The sequence below is a fragment of the Ranitomeya variabilis genome, chromosome 1 (assembly GCF_051348905.1).
Source record: "Ranitomeya variabilis isolate aRanVar5 chromosome 1, aRanVar5.hap1, whole genome shotgun sequence".
NCBI lineage: Eukaryota > Metazoa > Chordata > Amphibia > Anura > Dendrobatidae > Ranitomeya > Ranitomeya variabilis.
In genome coordinates, this window is record NC_135232.1 from 763592527 (window position 1) to 763608777 (window position 16251).

At 47.4% G+C, this 16251-nt stretch overlaps 1 protein-coding gene across 2 annotated transcripts in view; it reads left to right on the plus strand.

Moving 5' to 3' along the window:
* Positions 1 to 16251, plus strand: part of HSH2D (hematopoietic SH2 domain containing) — a 317087-nt gene that overhangs the window by 19832 nt on the left and 281004 nt on the right. The gene's annotated exons all lie outside the window — the stretch shown is intronic.

Genomic DNA, 16251 nt, shown 5'->3' on the forward strand with positions numbered 1-16251 from the left:
CCACCAGGTCATATCTGTGTGGCTCCTAACCACCAGGTCATATCTGTGTTGCTCCTAACCATCAGGTCATATCTATGTTGCTCCTTAACCACCAGGTCATAACACAAGTTCCATAATTTGTAAACCATGTTTCCTACCTGTCGGCTCCTGCAGTGATTTTACAGAAGCCAACAAATGAATTAACGGCTATTCTTCTATGTATCTATGTGTGTCACTGACATATATATTACACCTATTCTATGTGTGTATATGTATTCTATCTATTCTAACCTGTCACTGTGATTTTACTGTACACCGCACATGCTGGCTTTTCAAAGAACACCGGTGCGTATTTCTTGCAAGTCACACTGATGGTCCGCGTGGTGTGAGATTTTTTTTCTAGTACCCATAGACTTGCATTGGCGATTTCACTCGCATGTGTAATACGGCCGAGAAAAAAAACGGTGATGGGAGCTGCCCCATAGATTAACAGTGGTCCGACTGCTATGCTATTTTTTTTCTCGCATAGCACTCGTCCGTATTCATCTCTAGTGTTACTCCATTCTAAGAAAGGCTGTATGACGCTTTATAAAAGTTTCCTGCCTAATTTGAAAATTAGGCTTCTTTCACACTTCCGTCTTTTTGTGACCGTCGTAGTGCAGCAAAATGACGGATCGACGGACGTCATAAAAAGTGAAAACGTGTGCGACGCATCCAGTGTAATGACGGATGCGTCGTCCACAAATTCCGGGAAAATAAATGAGAGAGAGAGAGCGTGAGAGAGAGATTTTTTTCCTGGACTTGAAAATCGTTCCGGGCATGCTCAGAGGGGAAAAACTGGATCCGTCGCTGGATTCCAGTGTGTGATGGTCAGCGACGGATCCTGCGTCCATAGGCTTCTATTCTAGTGAACGACGTATGACGCAGGATCCGTCGCTACACGCTTTCCCGACGCAGACAAAAAAATGTTACATTGAACGTTTTTACTCTTCGCCACGACAGCACCCCACTGGAGAGAGGGATCCACCCCGCAGGAACAGGAAACCTATTGAGAAATAAAAGGGGGCGGTCCGCCTCTCCTCCTCAGTTTAGGTTTCCTGTTCCTGCGGGAACGACAGGACTTCTTGATGAGAAACATACCTGGGCTAGCATGCCGCCTGCGCGGTATCCGAGAGAACGGCAGGGGCTGCAGCTCAGAAGCAGCGTCGGGGGAGTTCCGTTAGACGGCTCCCTCCTCGTCTGATGGAGCGGGCAGACGGCCGGGTCCGGGGAGGGCCAACCAGCGTCCTTCCCAGCGTGCGGTGCGGCAGCAGGAGCCGGGTAAGGTGATCTTCCATTGCAGCCCGGTGTTGAATCCGGGTACCCGGAAGTGAATCATGGACTTCCGGGGCGCCTAGGCCGGATCCAAGGCGGGGGAGCCGGTGCCGATCTGCGCATGCGCGGGAAAAAAAAAATAAAAAAAAATTTGGGCGCACTATTTAAATCGCTCACAAACATTAAAACGGCGATGCAGAGATGTCATCCCCAGGTGCCATGGACCCCACAGCTGGAGATCCAGTACCCCCCGCCAAAGATCACGCCAGAGGATCCTCGGACACCGCTCGTAAAAGTGACGGTTCCAGAACAGGATCTCAGCCTTCTGATCCGGTATTATTTGCTTCACTGGGTGATTTGTGAACTCTGCCTATTAAGCTGACGCTGTCTCCCTATTTCTCTCTCTTCTCTCTTTCTCTCTCTACTTATACGCTCAGGGCAAAAAACGACAAAAAACGAAGCACAGGGAATGTGCCTTGTGTAACCAGCCCCTTCCTGACTCATACCCCAAAAAACTTTGCAAGGACTGTTTTAAGGAAACAACACAGGGAGCAGCAGTGTCCATTACGGACCTACGGGCCATTATTAGAGAGGAACTAAAAAATATGACCCAGGACAAACCGCGTAGTTCTAAGTCTAAAACACCGACACTGGTGTCAGACTCCGACAGTGACCAACCTGTACTGTCAGACGCCTCCCTGTCATCATGTCCAGCATCATCATCCTCATCAGAGATTGAGGGACGCTCATGTTTTCCCTTAAACAGTGTGGACAACTTGGTAAAGTCTATTCGAAATACCATGGGGTGTGAAGAGTCTAAGGGTGCGCAAACCGCGCAGGATATAATGTTCGCGGGTTTGGCAGACAGAAAGAGGAGATGTTTTCCAGTTATACCAGCAGTGAAAACATTAATTAAAAGAGAGTGGGAGAAGCAGGATCAGAGAAGCTTTCTACCCTCAGCGTCAAAACGAAAATATCCGTTTAGTGACGAGGAGCTTCTTACATGGACCAAAGTCCCTAAGGTCGACGCAGCTGTAGCCTCTACCTCTAAGCAATCCACTCTACCTGTGGAGGATGCGGGACTACTAGTCGATCCTTTGGATCGTAAGGCTGAATCATCCCTTAAACGTTCTTGGGAAGCGGCTACAGGAATATTCAAACCTGCAGTAGCCAGCACTTGCGCGGCCCGGTCAATGATCATCTGGATTGATCAATTAGACCAGCAAATTGAAAATAAAAGCTCTAGAGAAAGACTACGAGCAGCCATCCCTTTAATACGAGGAGCAGCGACCTTTATGGCAGACGCCTCCGCCGACTCACTCCGTTTAGCAGCAAGATCTGCGGGCCTTGTGAATAACGCAAGAAGAGCTCTATGGATGAAGAGTTGGAAAGGGGACGCGCAATCTAAATCTAAAATATGCGCAATCCCATGTGAGGGTGAGTACCTCTTTGGTACAACCTTAGACGAGATACTCAAAAAGGCAAAGGACAGGAAGAAAGCTTTTCCTGAATCCTCTATTCCCTTTTACAGGAGAGCCTTTAAGAGGGGGCCGTTTGGCAAAAGGAGGCAAACGGATAGGTCTACAACATGGACCACTAAGGACGACAAGCAGAGAGGTACCATGTTTAGAAGACCCAACCCCCCAAAAGACAACAAATACTGAGGACATACCAGTTGGGGGCAGACTTAAGTTTTTCACCACTCAATGGGAGAAAATAACATCTAGCTCGTGAGTTGTAAACATCATCCGAGATGGAATTAAACTAAAATTCTCTCATGTGCCCCACGAGTCTTATATTATAACATCTCTCAGCTCGCCTGTACAGCAACAGGCTCTAGAGCTTGAAATTCAAACCCTAATATCAAAACGGGTCCTAGTCCAAGTGCCGGTGGGACAGGAGGGTAGGGGATTCTACTCTCCCCTATTCCTAATTTCTAAGCCCGACGGTTCTTTCAGAACCATCATAAACCTTAAACTCAATTCATTCATTGAAAATTATACATTTAAAATGGAGTCCATTAGGTCCACCATAAAGCTCCTCTTCCCAAACTGTATGATGGGGGGCATTGATCTAAAGGATGCTTACTATCATCTCCCCATTCATGGCAGATACCAAAAATTCCTCAGAGTGGCGGTAAAAATCAACAACGAGGTTCGTCACTTCCAGTATGCGGCCTTACCCTTCGGCCTCTCAACAGCGCCGAGGATCTTCACCAAGATAATGCTAGAGGTGATGGCATACCTACGCCAGAAGGAGACTTTGATTGTGCCCTATCTGGATGACTTTTTGGTAATAGGAAATTCAGTTACTCAATGTACTGATCGTTTAGCTCACGCAATTTCCTCTCTACAGGACCTGGGCTGGATAATCAATACCGACAAATCCAGACTCACTCCGCTTTCCCGTCAGGCGTTCTTGGGTTTCCAGTTAGACTCCATATCTCAAAAGTGTCTTCTGCCGCAGGTAAAAATTCTACTGATCAGACACAAAGTCCTAGCCGCAATAAATAATCCTTGTATATCCCTTAGGCCGCTTTCACATTTGCGGTTGTGTCCGCAGCGTTTCTTCCGCAAATATCTGCATGCGTTGTGTATTCCTATCTTTAACATTAACGACGCATGCGTTTTTCTATGTTCGCGTTTTGCCGCGTTTGACGACGCATGCGTCGTCTAGCCGTCTGCGTCTTGGCGCGGAAATGCAACATGTAGTAATTTTTAGAGGCGTCAATTTGCCGCCTGGAAACGTATGCGGCTGATTGCGCAAGGTTTGCGCCCAAAAAACGCATTGTAGTCTATGTAAACGCATGCGTTTTTCAGTACATGCGTTTGCTTGCGTTTACCGACGCATGCGTCTCAATTGAGAAAAACATGTCTAGACACTGATAAGCCACCCCCCACATACAAGGTGATAAAGGGAGGTAGTGGACATTTGCAGGTCACTAGTCAGCAGACTGCCTTGCAGACGAGACGCCCCACAGCCCCTTGGATCAGCAAACAAGCCTCAGAACTATGTGAGTATATCCTATCCAATGCATTTCTTTTCTAGAATCTGTGTCTATGTGCCCTAATTTCTGTCATTCCTTTCTTTCTGCACACATCAGAATGTCTTCTTCTTCTGATGAGGAAACGCCTGGGCCTGCACAAGGGGAACATGTCAGCGAAGTGAGTATTCACCTCCTCAGATTGTATTCACTGTCACATCTACACATATGACAATGTATATTTTCCCTTTTTCAGACCACTTCTTCTACAGCGGAAGAGACTGGGCAGGAGACTGGGCAGGAGCAGCGTAGTCATGGCCGGGCAAGACGGCGGCATCGTGTAAGTATAGCTGGCTGAATGTGTATTGTATCCTCACTTTATAATTCTTGAATCTTCATTTCTTTCTACTTCTCTCTTTCTTTCCCTTTTGCTTCAGCAGCAGTGTTTTTTTTTACTTCAATATTCATGCCATTCCTCTGATTCTGTTTTCTGTCTTCCGTATGTGAACGCCTCCTATATTAATGTACTTTTTGTTGTTAGGTTCCAGAGGAGGATGAGGACCTAATTGAGAATGAACACCTCATCTCCCTGGTTCACGAGCGAGTCGCATTGTGGGACACCCGGGATCCACTGCACGCCAACAATGTGACGATCCGGAGGCTTTGGAATGAGGTGGCCGCAGCGTTGTGGGATGGCTGGGCCAATGCCCCGGCTCGGGTCCGTTCTGCATTTGGTAAGTATCGCAATGCAGTGTGATGTAGTCAATACCTTGGCCATGCTCACACAACTGTGTATGATGTGAGAAAGTCATTACTTTTTCACAGCACATACAGTTGTGTGACCATGGTCAAAAGACCATTGTCCTAACTATTATGTTTTGTTTTGCCAACAGTGTCAAAAGTGAAAACACGTTGGAGATCGATGAAGGACCGCTTCAACAAGGACCTGCGCCAAGAGAGCCGGCTTACAAGTGGTTCTGCAGCAAGGATACGCAAATACAAGTACCACCGCATCCTTGCGTTTTTGAGACCAGTCCTTGCACGAAGAACGTAAGTACCGTATATACTCGAGTATAAGCCGAGATTTTCAGCCCAAATTTTTGGGCTGAAAGTGCCCCCTCGGCTTATACTCGAGTCATGATCGGTGGTGGGGTCGGCGGGTGAGCACCGTCATATACTCACCTGCTTCCGGGGCTCCTGGCGCTCCCCCTGCACGTCCCACGGTCTCCGGGTGCAGCAGCCTCTTCCCCTGAGCGGTCACGTGGGACCGCTCATTAGAGAAATGAATAGGCTGCTCCACCCCCCATAGGGGCGGAGCCGCCTATTCATTTTTTCTAATGAAGCGGTGCCGGTGACCGCTGACAGAGAAAGAGGCTGCGGCACCGAAGACAGGCAGGGGGAAGGAGCGGGACGCCGGGAGCAGGTAAGTATCGCATATTCACCTGTCCTCGTTCCACACGCCGGGCGTCGGCGCCATCTTCCCGGCGTCTCTCTGCACTGACTGCAGGCAGAGGGCGCGATGACGCATATAGTGTGCGCGCCGCCCTCTGCCTGATCAGTCAGTGCGGAGAGACGCCGGGAAGATGGCGCCGAGGAGCTGCAAGCAAGACAGGTGAGTATGTGTTTTTTTTTTTTTTATTGCAGCGGCAGCAGCAGCACATATTTATGTGGAGCATCTATGGGGCAATGGTGCAGAGCAGTATATGGCAGAGCTATGGGGCAATGGTGCAGAGCACTATATGGCACAGCTATGGGGCAACAGTGCAGAGCACTATATGGCACAGCTATGGGGCAACGGTGCAGAGCACTATATGGCACAGCTATGGGGCAATGGTGCAGAGCACTATATGGCACAGCTATGGGGCAATGGTGCAGAGCACTATATGGCACAGCTATGGGGCAACAGTGCAGAGCACTATATGGCACAGCTATGGGGCAACAGTGCAGAGCACTATATGGCACAGCTATGGGGCAATGGTGCAGAGCACTATATGGCACAGCTATGGGGCAATGGTGCAGAGCACTATATGGCACAGCTATGGGGCAACAGTGCAGAGCACTATATGGCACAGCTATGGGGCAACGGTGCAGAGCACTATATGGCACAGCTATGGGGCAACGGTGCAGAGCACTATATGGCACAGCTATGGGGCAATGGTGCAGAGCACTATATGGCACAGCTATGGGGCAACGGTGCAGAGCACTATATGGCACAGCTATGGGGCAACGGTGCAGAGCACTATATGGCACAGCTATGGGGCAACGGTGCAGAGCACTATATGGCACAGCTATGGGGCAACGGTGCAGAGCACTATATGGCACAGCTATGGGGCAATGGTGCAGAGCACTATATGGCAGAGCTATGGGGCAATGGTGCAGAGCATTATATGGCACAGCTATGGGGCAATGGTGCAGAGCACTATATGGCACAGCTATGGGGCAATGGTGCAGAGCACTATATGGCACAGCTATGGGGCAATGGTGCAGAGCACTATATGGCACAGCTATGGGGCAATGGTGCAGAGCACTATATGGCACAGCTATGGGGCAACGGTGCAGAGCACTATATGGCACAGCTATGGGGCAACGGTGCAGAGCACTATATATATGGCACAGCTATGGGGCAACGGTGCAGAGCACTATATATGGCACAGCTATGGGGCAACGGTGCAGAGCACTATATATATGGCACAGCTATGGGGCAACGGTGCAGAGCACTATATATATGGCACAGCTATGGGGCAACGGTGCAGAGCACTATATGGCAGAGCTATGGGGCAACGGTGCAGAGCACTATATGGCACAGCTATGGGGCAATGGTGCAGAGCATATATATATATGGCACAGCTATCTATGGGGCAACGGTGCAGAGCATTGTATATATGGCACAGCTTTATGTGGAGTATCTATGGGGCAACGGTGCAGAGCATTGTATATATGGCACAGCTTTATGTGGAGTATCTATGGGGCCATAATGAACGGTGCAGAGCATTATATATGGCACAGCTTTATGTGGAGCATCTATGGGGCCATAATGAATGGTATGGAGTATCTATTTCTAATTTTGAAATTCACCGGTACCTGCTGCATTTTCCACCCTAGGCTTATATTCGAGTCAATAAGTTTTCCCAGTTTTTTGTGGCAAAATTAGGGGGGTCGGCTTATACTCGGGTCGGCTTATACTCGAGTATATACGGTATATTGGTTAAAAAAGAAAAAAAAAATGGTGTATAATGCAATTTGTTGCTGGTCATTATTTCCCATCAGTATTTGTAATCCGAAACCTTGATTGATTGATAGATGCAGCAGTGGGGTACGTGTTCTTTGAATACTTTCCCTCACATAGTTCCTCTCCAGGTTTTGGCATACCAATACTGATTTGAAATACTGATCAAATACTGAGAGTGTGACGGCAGCCTGCACAACAGATCTATACTCAGCAAGTTAGGTGTCAGAAATAATGAATTCAGGATGCCAATGGCTCCTCAATTCATTTTTCCTGACACTTGTCCTGGTGAGTATACAGGAGGCTTGTATGTCCTCTGTCGTCAATTCGTATTTCCCATCAGTATTTGTAATCCGAAACCTTGATTGATTGATAGATGCAGCAGTGGGGTACGTGTTCTTTGAATACTTTCCCTCACATAGTTCCTCTCCAGGTTTTGGCATACCAATACCTTGTATAGAGATATGGCTTGTATTGTCTCCATCATCTCTTCATAGTTTACATCAGTTTTTTTAATCCCCAAGGACTGGTCGATGCATGCAGAAGTATAGCATGTTGTTTTATGAAACTTTTATTCCTACTGTTGAACTCCTGGCTTGCAAATTCTGATGTAAAATTCACTACAAATAGTAGTGTGACCTTTCCCTATCTGAATGTGTATCTAACTGTTCAGTTATCTTTTTGTAAATGTTTTGTAATATTTTTATTTTTTTTTTCCGCAGCACTTGGAGCTCCACTGTTGGCCCAGGTTCTGGAGCGGTCCTTCATCAGTCAGCCACGGACCCGTCCCAGCCATCCTCCAGCGCTGCAGCAAGTGGGCCTGCCACACAACCTGGAGACCAGGAAGCTGGTCCATTAGGTGTTCCCCTTCCCCAGTCCTCTGCCTCTAGCCAATTTTTTATGGGCTCCTCCCGGCAGCGGCAGAGGGCCGCGGACAGGTCACTCATGCCCGAGTTTTTGCACTTGAGCTCGGTCTTCCATGAGGGACTCAAGGCGATGGGTGACCGACTGGATACTGCCATTAGTCATATGAGCACACGTATCCAGGAGGTAACCACAGCCCTTGCCCAAGTGAAAGCCGACCTCCAGAGGCCAGCACATCATTTTTTTAATCAGATAGAACAGGGCATGTCGGAACACCTTAGTCCTGAGCTCCAGATTACTGTTATGCAGGCCTGCAATGCTGCTTACGTGCAGGCTATGCAGCAGAGTCGGTATTTTCAGCAGACAGTGGGGACATTTCCAACAGTGCCCACACTGTCACGCTTTACATCAATGCCGACATCTGCTGCATACCACTGCACGGCCACCTCCATTCCAAACACTTCCGGACCGTATTATAGCACCACCACCATGCCCAGTGCAGTGGGTCAGCCCACCGCCACCACCATGACAACTGCTGCTCCTGCTTGGGCCTCCTCCACTGCCACCAGCATGCTGCCGCCGCCGGACCCTGCCCTGGTGTTTCCTGGCACCACCACTACCAGACTGCCGTTGCCGGACCCTGCCCTGGCGTTCTCTGGCACCACCACTACCAGACTGCCGTTGCCGGACCCTGCCCTGGCGTTCTCTGGCACCACCACTACCAGACTGCCGTTGCCGGACCCTGCCCTGGCGTTCTCTGGCACCACCACTACCAGACTGCCGTTGCCGGACCCTGCCCTGGCGTTCTCTGGCACCACCACTACCAGACTGCCGTTGCCGGACCCTGCCCTGGCGTTCTCTGGCACCACCACTACCAGACTGCCGTTGCCGGACCCTGCCCTGGCGTTCTCTGGCACCACCACTACCAGACTGCCGTTGCCGGACCCTGCCCTGGCGTTCTCTGGCACCACCACTACCAGACTGCCGTTGCCGGACCCTGCCCTGGCGTTCTCTGGCACCACCACTACCAGACTGCCGTTGCCGGACCCTGCCCTGGCGTTCTCTGGCACCACCACTACCAGACTGCCGTTGCCGGACCCTGCCCTGGCGTTCCCTGCCACCACGACAACGTGCCCGCGCAAAACAAGGAAGGGGAAAGGCAAAAAAAAACAAAAAACCATAGCTATCCCTCCCCCCTCACCTCCCAATGTGTCTGTAATGTCTGGTTTGTCTCACCCTTCCAGTGTGTCTCAACCCTCTCATGTGTCTAGCCCTATCCCTGAATATCCTGACCCCAGTAGTTTCATAGCGCCTTCTCCTGCCACCCCTATGTCGGCTACAGTAAGCCAGACCTCACTACTCAACACCCCACAATATCGGCACTCAACCCCAAGCAGGCGCAGTTAATTTTTTGGTTTGTGTGTGTTTAATAAACCTGTGTTTTTTGCCCCAATAAGGTTTGGTTAATTGTGTATTTCGCCACCGTCACCACACAGCATGCGCCAATAACAAATTATGCGTCAAACACATTTTTGGGGGCCACCTCCAACCTCCAGTACCTACTTAGCAGAACACTGAAGCTTGGTGTGTTTGGTTGAGAGATATGAGGTTGCCCCCAAAAATAACACTTGTATTTTCTCCAAAAACAGTTCTTTCTGTTTACTCCGTGACTTTTGGTCGCACACAGAAGACAAAATGGTGGTAATACACAGCACAACTATACTCAACAGGTCCTTTCTTATCCGAAACATTATTTATGACCCCTGACCTGCTGATTTTAGAAATGCATTGTATTACCTCCATTTTATCTTATTGGTACATATACATATATTTCACACAAAGTGAAGGAACAATGTACATGGCATATCTATACTCACCCGGACAAGTGTCAGGAAAAATGAATTCAAGAGCAAATAGCATCATGAATTCATTAGTTCAGACACCTGACTTGATGACTATAGATCTCTGGTGTAGGCTGCCATCACACTGTCAGTATTCGCTCTGTATTTTACAGCACTATTTGTAAGCCTAAACCTGGAGTGGAACTATGTGAGGAAAAGTACATTAAACAGATATGCACCACTAAAAGAATTTAACTACCGCTCCTGGTTTAGGCTTACAAATACTGATGTTAAGTACTGGACAAATACTGCGACAATAACGCACATCGTCTATACAGTCTGCGGCAAAAAGCTAATGGTGAACCAAGACAGGACTCACGTCAACAACCTAAGCCCAAAAACCCAAAGTGGTTTGTTAAGGAAATAGATAGGAGACATGGTGAAGAAAGTAAATCACAATTATTTTATTTGAAAAAACATTAACATTCCAAACATAAATTTGCAGACCCGAAACCAGCAGTACATTTTACACCATATTGTCCTGCCATGGCACACGTCCAATGTCAGAATCAAAAAACGCTGCAAATTGGTCCCGCATGTGGCCTACTTCAACTGTTGACCGCAGCGGGTGATGACGGTAATCAGGCAAAGGGTTGGCAACAGGTTCATCAAGTTCTATGGTGGGTCGCTCCTTAGCCAGAATGAAATTGTGGAGAACCACACAGGCTTTAACTACCTCATCCACTGTCTCCATTTTTAGATTTATTGCAGTTGCTAGAATGCGCCATTTGGACACCATAATCCCAAAGGCACACTCTACTGTTCTGCGTGCCCTGGTTAGTCTGTAGTTGTAGATCCGTTTTGTGCGGTTCAAGTCCCGACTTGAATAGGGCTTCAGGAGATTTTCACTCATCTGAAAGGCCTCATCCCCAACCATTACAAATGGCAGCGGTGGGCCTTGAGTGTAGGGGAGTGGTCGTGGCTGTGGGAAATTAAAATTTTTGCCATAAACACGTCGGCCCATATCAGAGGTTTTAAAAGTCTGTGAATCGTTGCCACGGCCAAAAGCACCAATGTCCACAGCAATGAAGCGACAGTCCGCATCGGCTATTGCCATAAGAACTACTGAAAAATATTTTTTGTAGTTGAAGAACTGTGATCCCGTTCTGGCTGGTTTGGTAATCCGGATGTGCTTCCCATCCACCGCACCCAAACAGTTGGGAAAATCACAAACAGTCCAAAATTTGTCAGCAATTTCTTTCCACATGTCCTCCGTGGGTATGGGTATAAATTCCTCACGGAGAATGGTCCATAAAGCCCGGCAGGTTTCAAAAACAATTCCGGACAGCGTGGAAATCCCAAGGCGGTACTGGAAATGAAGGGATGACAAGCTCTCTCCAGTTGCAAGAAATCTGTAGTAAGAATAAATAATTTACAAAATAGGCAAAAAAACATCAGACCTGCAAAAAATTTTGGTTAGCTTTTGTTTAGAATTATTACGTACCTTAAGGTAACCAGGAGACGTTCCGCTGGTGGAATGGCTCTACGGAGCTGTGTGTCCTGTCTCCGGATGGCTCCTTGGACACGATCAAGCAAATCCCGGAAAGAGTCTTGTGACATCCTGGTATATTCTAGGAATTTTTCTGGGTTCTCATTGAGCTCGCCATACAGGGTGTGATATGTACCACGGCTCTCCCGCCGTTCTACAATGGGGTGTTGCCAAAACCGCCTACGCCTTGTCCTTCTCTGTCTTTCCCGGTTTCGGTGTTGCTCCCAAGCAAACGCACATGCCAGAAAAATCTTGATGCTCAGATCTAGTTTAAAGTAATAGCTATCCATGTGAAGATCCATCTTCTCACAGGACACAGGAGCAAAATCTGAAGATTTCAGCTGTCCTAGGGTCTATATATAGATTTCACATAATACACGCCCTCTGTAGTCCCATTGGCTGGTTCTTGCATCTAGAATTTTTCTCTGGTAAAATTTTGCGACATGCGCACAAAAAACTCAAACGCATAGAAAACGCAAGCAAAAGCATGTAAACGCTGCGTTTTAATGACGCATGCGGTAACCGTAAGCGTTTTAAAAACGCTGCGTTTACACGCGTTTTCATGCGTTTTTCGTGTCCTTGCGTTTGCGGATTAAACGCTGCAGATTCAAACGCTAATGTGAAAGTAGCCTTAGACAAGCTATGTCGTTATTAGGGTCTCTTATCTCTTGTATACCAGCAGTGAGATGGGCTCAACACCATACTCGAATACTACAACATCAAATTTTACAAGAGGATAGACGGTTATTTGGTCACCTAAATGCAAAAATAACCTTATCTCAGGAGGTTTTAACTTCCTTAGAGTGGTGGCTAGACTCAAACCATTTGTTGAGTGGGGTTCCATGGGTAATAACGCCATCTCACATCATAACCACTGACGCCAGTCCTCATGGATGGGGCGCTCATATGGGGAATGATTATTGCCAGGGATCATGGAGCATGGAGGAAAGCTGCAGCTCCTCTAACTTTAAAGAACTGAATGCTGTAAAATACGCCTTATATCATTTCCTCCCACAGCTTCGGGGGAAAGACGTCAGAGTCCTGTCCGACAACACTACCACGGTGGCGTATCTAAACCGGCAAGGAGGTACGCGATCAGAGACTCTGATGTCTTCTGCTACAGAAATCTTGAATCTAGCAGAAAGTCACCTAACATCCCTTACTGCGCTGCACATAAGAGGAGCAAACAATCAGCAGGCGGACTTTTTAAGCCGACACACCCTGAGTCAAGGAGAGTGGTGCCTAAACCAACAAATATTTCTGGACATAATATCTCTTTGGGGCCGTCCTCAGATAGATCTCTTCGCCACAAGTAAAAACAGAAAAGTCCGGAGATTTGCTTCCCTATCTCCAGCGGATCATCCGGACATTCTGGACGCTCTCCAAGCCCCTTGGCAGTTCAGTCTGGCGTACGCGTTTCCTCCCATCATATTGCTACCTCAAGTTATACGCAAAATCAGAGAAGAAGGGGCGAGAATTGTACTGATAGCTCCATTCTGGCCCAAGAGACCATGGTTCTCATGGCTACAGACCATGTCGGTCTCAGATCCTTGGGTCCTCCCCTCAACGCCCAATCTTCTCTTCCAGGGTCCGTTTTTCCACCCTCAGGTGGACAATCTCCACCTGACGGCCTGGAACTTGAGAGGCAGATGCTAAGATCGAGAGGATTCTCGGGGGGTTTAATTGATACGCTTCTCCATAGTAGAAAACCCTCCACTACAAAAATCTATACGAGAATATGGAAGAAATTTTTTCAATTCCATACATCTACCAACACATCAGAGATTCCGATACAATCTATCCTGGAATTTCTTCAAAAAGGGAGAGAACTAGGTCTAACTGTAAACACCTTAAAGGTTCATGTATCAGCACTAGGAGCCCTCTATGGCCATAACGTCGCGGGGGATAGATGGGTATCCAGATTTATTACGGCCTGCGAAATAATGAATCCAGTTAACATACCTAGGATTCCACCCTGGGATTTAAATTTAGTCTTACAAGCCCTAACAGACTCTCCATTCGAGCCAATAGACTCAATACCAATTAAATGTCTATCACTAAAAACGGCCCTCTTGGTAGCACTGACTTCAGCTAAGAGAATCAGTGACATCCAGGCACTCTCTATAGATCCACCTTTTTTGTTAACCTTTCAGGATAAATTAATTCTCAAACCAGACCCTTCCTACCTTCCCAAAGTAGCAAAAAAATTCCACAGGTCACAAGAAATAATCTTGCCCACTTTCTTCAGTAATCCATCCACTCCTGAAGAACAAAAATATCACACTCTAGACGTTAAAAGAGTAGTGTTAAAATACATTGAAAAGACCAGCAGCTGGCGACAGGATAGGGCTCTGTTTATTTCCTTCCAGGGTCCCAAGAAGGGCATGGAGTAACAAAAAGCACCTTATCCCGGTGGATCAGAGAGTCTATCAGACTGGCTTACTCCGCGAGGAAAGAAAACCCTCCGGAAGGCATAACGGCACACTCCACCAGAGCGATGGCATCCTCCTGGGCAGAGAGGGGAGACGTCCCGATTGAAACTATATGTAAGGCGGCAACTTGGTCAAATCCTTCTACATTCTATAACCACTATAGGCTAGACCTATCATCAACTTCTGACCTAGACTTTGGCAGGACTGTCCTCAGCACGGTGGTCCCCTCCCTAGGTGATGGTCTCTGAAAGATCTCCAGTGGGGTGCTGTCGTGGCGAAGAGTAAAAAGCCGGATTACTCACCGGTAATGCTCTTTTAGTGAGTCCACGACAGCACCCTCCTACATCCCTCCCTAGATTAATATAATACATATTATTTGAGTAAAATCCTTTTAATCATAAGCAAATAAGTTTAAAGAATGAAATAAATGATATTTGCCTAACACTGGCGGTCCTCCGGGTACTCTGAAATCAAAACTGAGGAGGAGAGGCGGACCGCCCCCTTTTATTTCTCAATAGGTTTCCTGTTCCTGCGGGGCGGATCCCTCTCTCCAGTGGGGTGCTGTCGTGGACTCACTAAAAGAGCATTACCGGTGAGTAATCCGGCTTTTTTCCATACAACGGTTTGCCAAAACACGACGGATCAGTCATACGACGGATGCGACGTATGGCCATCCGTCGTGATCCGTCGCTAATACAAGTCTATGGGACAAGTCTATGGGAAAATGCAAATTTTTTTGCAGGATCCTGCATTCTCAAAAATCGACGAATTGTGACGGGAGCTGAAAGAGGGAAGTGTGAAAGTAGCCTTATTTGTTTGAGTCTATTTCTAGCTGGGCTCATAAAATGATCTTTTAAGTGTGAGAATTAGACAGCCATTTTGACACTGATTTTCATGGTAAGTACACCAGCCTCATCAGATTTGAGAGACATAATTAATGAGTTTTGCAGTGTGTAATGTGATGCTAACAGATCCACTATTAAGGTGTATTCCCATCTCAGACATTTGTGTCCAATCGAATAAGCCATAACTATCTGACGAATGCCAATCTCACATTTTGGCTAAAAATTTCCGGAAATTTCCGCGGCAATTCTGCAACTCCTGCCACGGGTATATCGCATGCAGAATTGGCATGCGTATTCCCGCTAAACACTAGCGTTTTGCAAGCGTAATTAGCTTGCAGAATGCTAGCGTTTTCCAAGCGATCTGCAGCATCGCTTGGAAAACTGATTGACAGGTTGGTCACACTTGTCAAACAGTGTTTGACAAGTGTGACCAACTTTTTACTATTGATGCTGCCTATGCATCAATAGTAAAAGATATAATGTTAAAAATAATTTAAAAAAAATTTAAAAAATGGTTATACTCACCTTCTGATGGCCCCCGATCTCCTCAGCGGCTTCCGTTCCTATAAATGCTTTGTGTGCAGGACCTGCGATGACGTCACTGTTACGTGACCGCGACGTCATCGCGGTCATGTGACCGCGACGTCATCGCAGGTCCTTTACACACAGCATCCCTGGGAACGGAAGCGGTAGTGTGCACCGCTGAGAGGCGGGAAAACTCCGGTGTCATCAGAAGGTGAGTATATCACTATTTTCTATTTTAACTCTTTTTTTTTTTTTAAACAATTATATGGTGCCCAGTCCGTGGAGGAAAGTCTCCTCTCCTCCACCCTGGGTACCAACCGCACCTGATCTGCTTACTTCCTGCATAGTGGGTATAGCCCCATGCGGGAAGTAAGCAGATCAATGCACTCCTAGGTGTGCGGAATCCCTGCGATTCCGCAAATTTAATGAACATACTGCGTTTTTTTCTGGAATGCGATTCCACTCAGGAAAACAGTGCAGCATGTGCACAAAAAATGCGGATTGCATTCTATTAAGTAGGATGCTTAATGTATGCGTTTTTTTCGCGTTTTTATAGCGAAAGACCGTGAAAAAAATGCACACAGCCTTATACTCCACACCTTTCTTCAGAATGGCTGTTCCCTATTCTGCTTTTACATCTTTTTCCATAACTCCCATGGAAATCAATGAAGAGGACCACTAATATTCACGGCC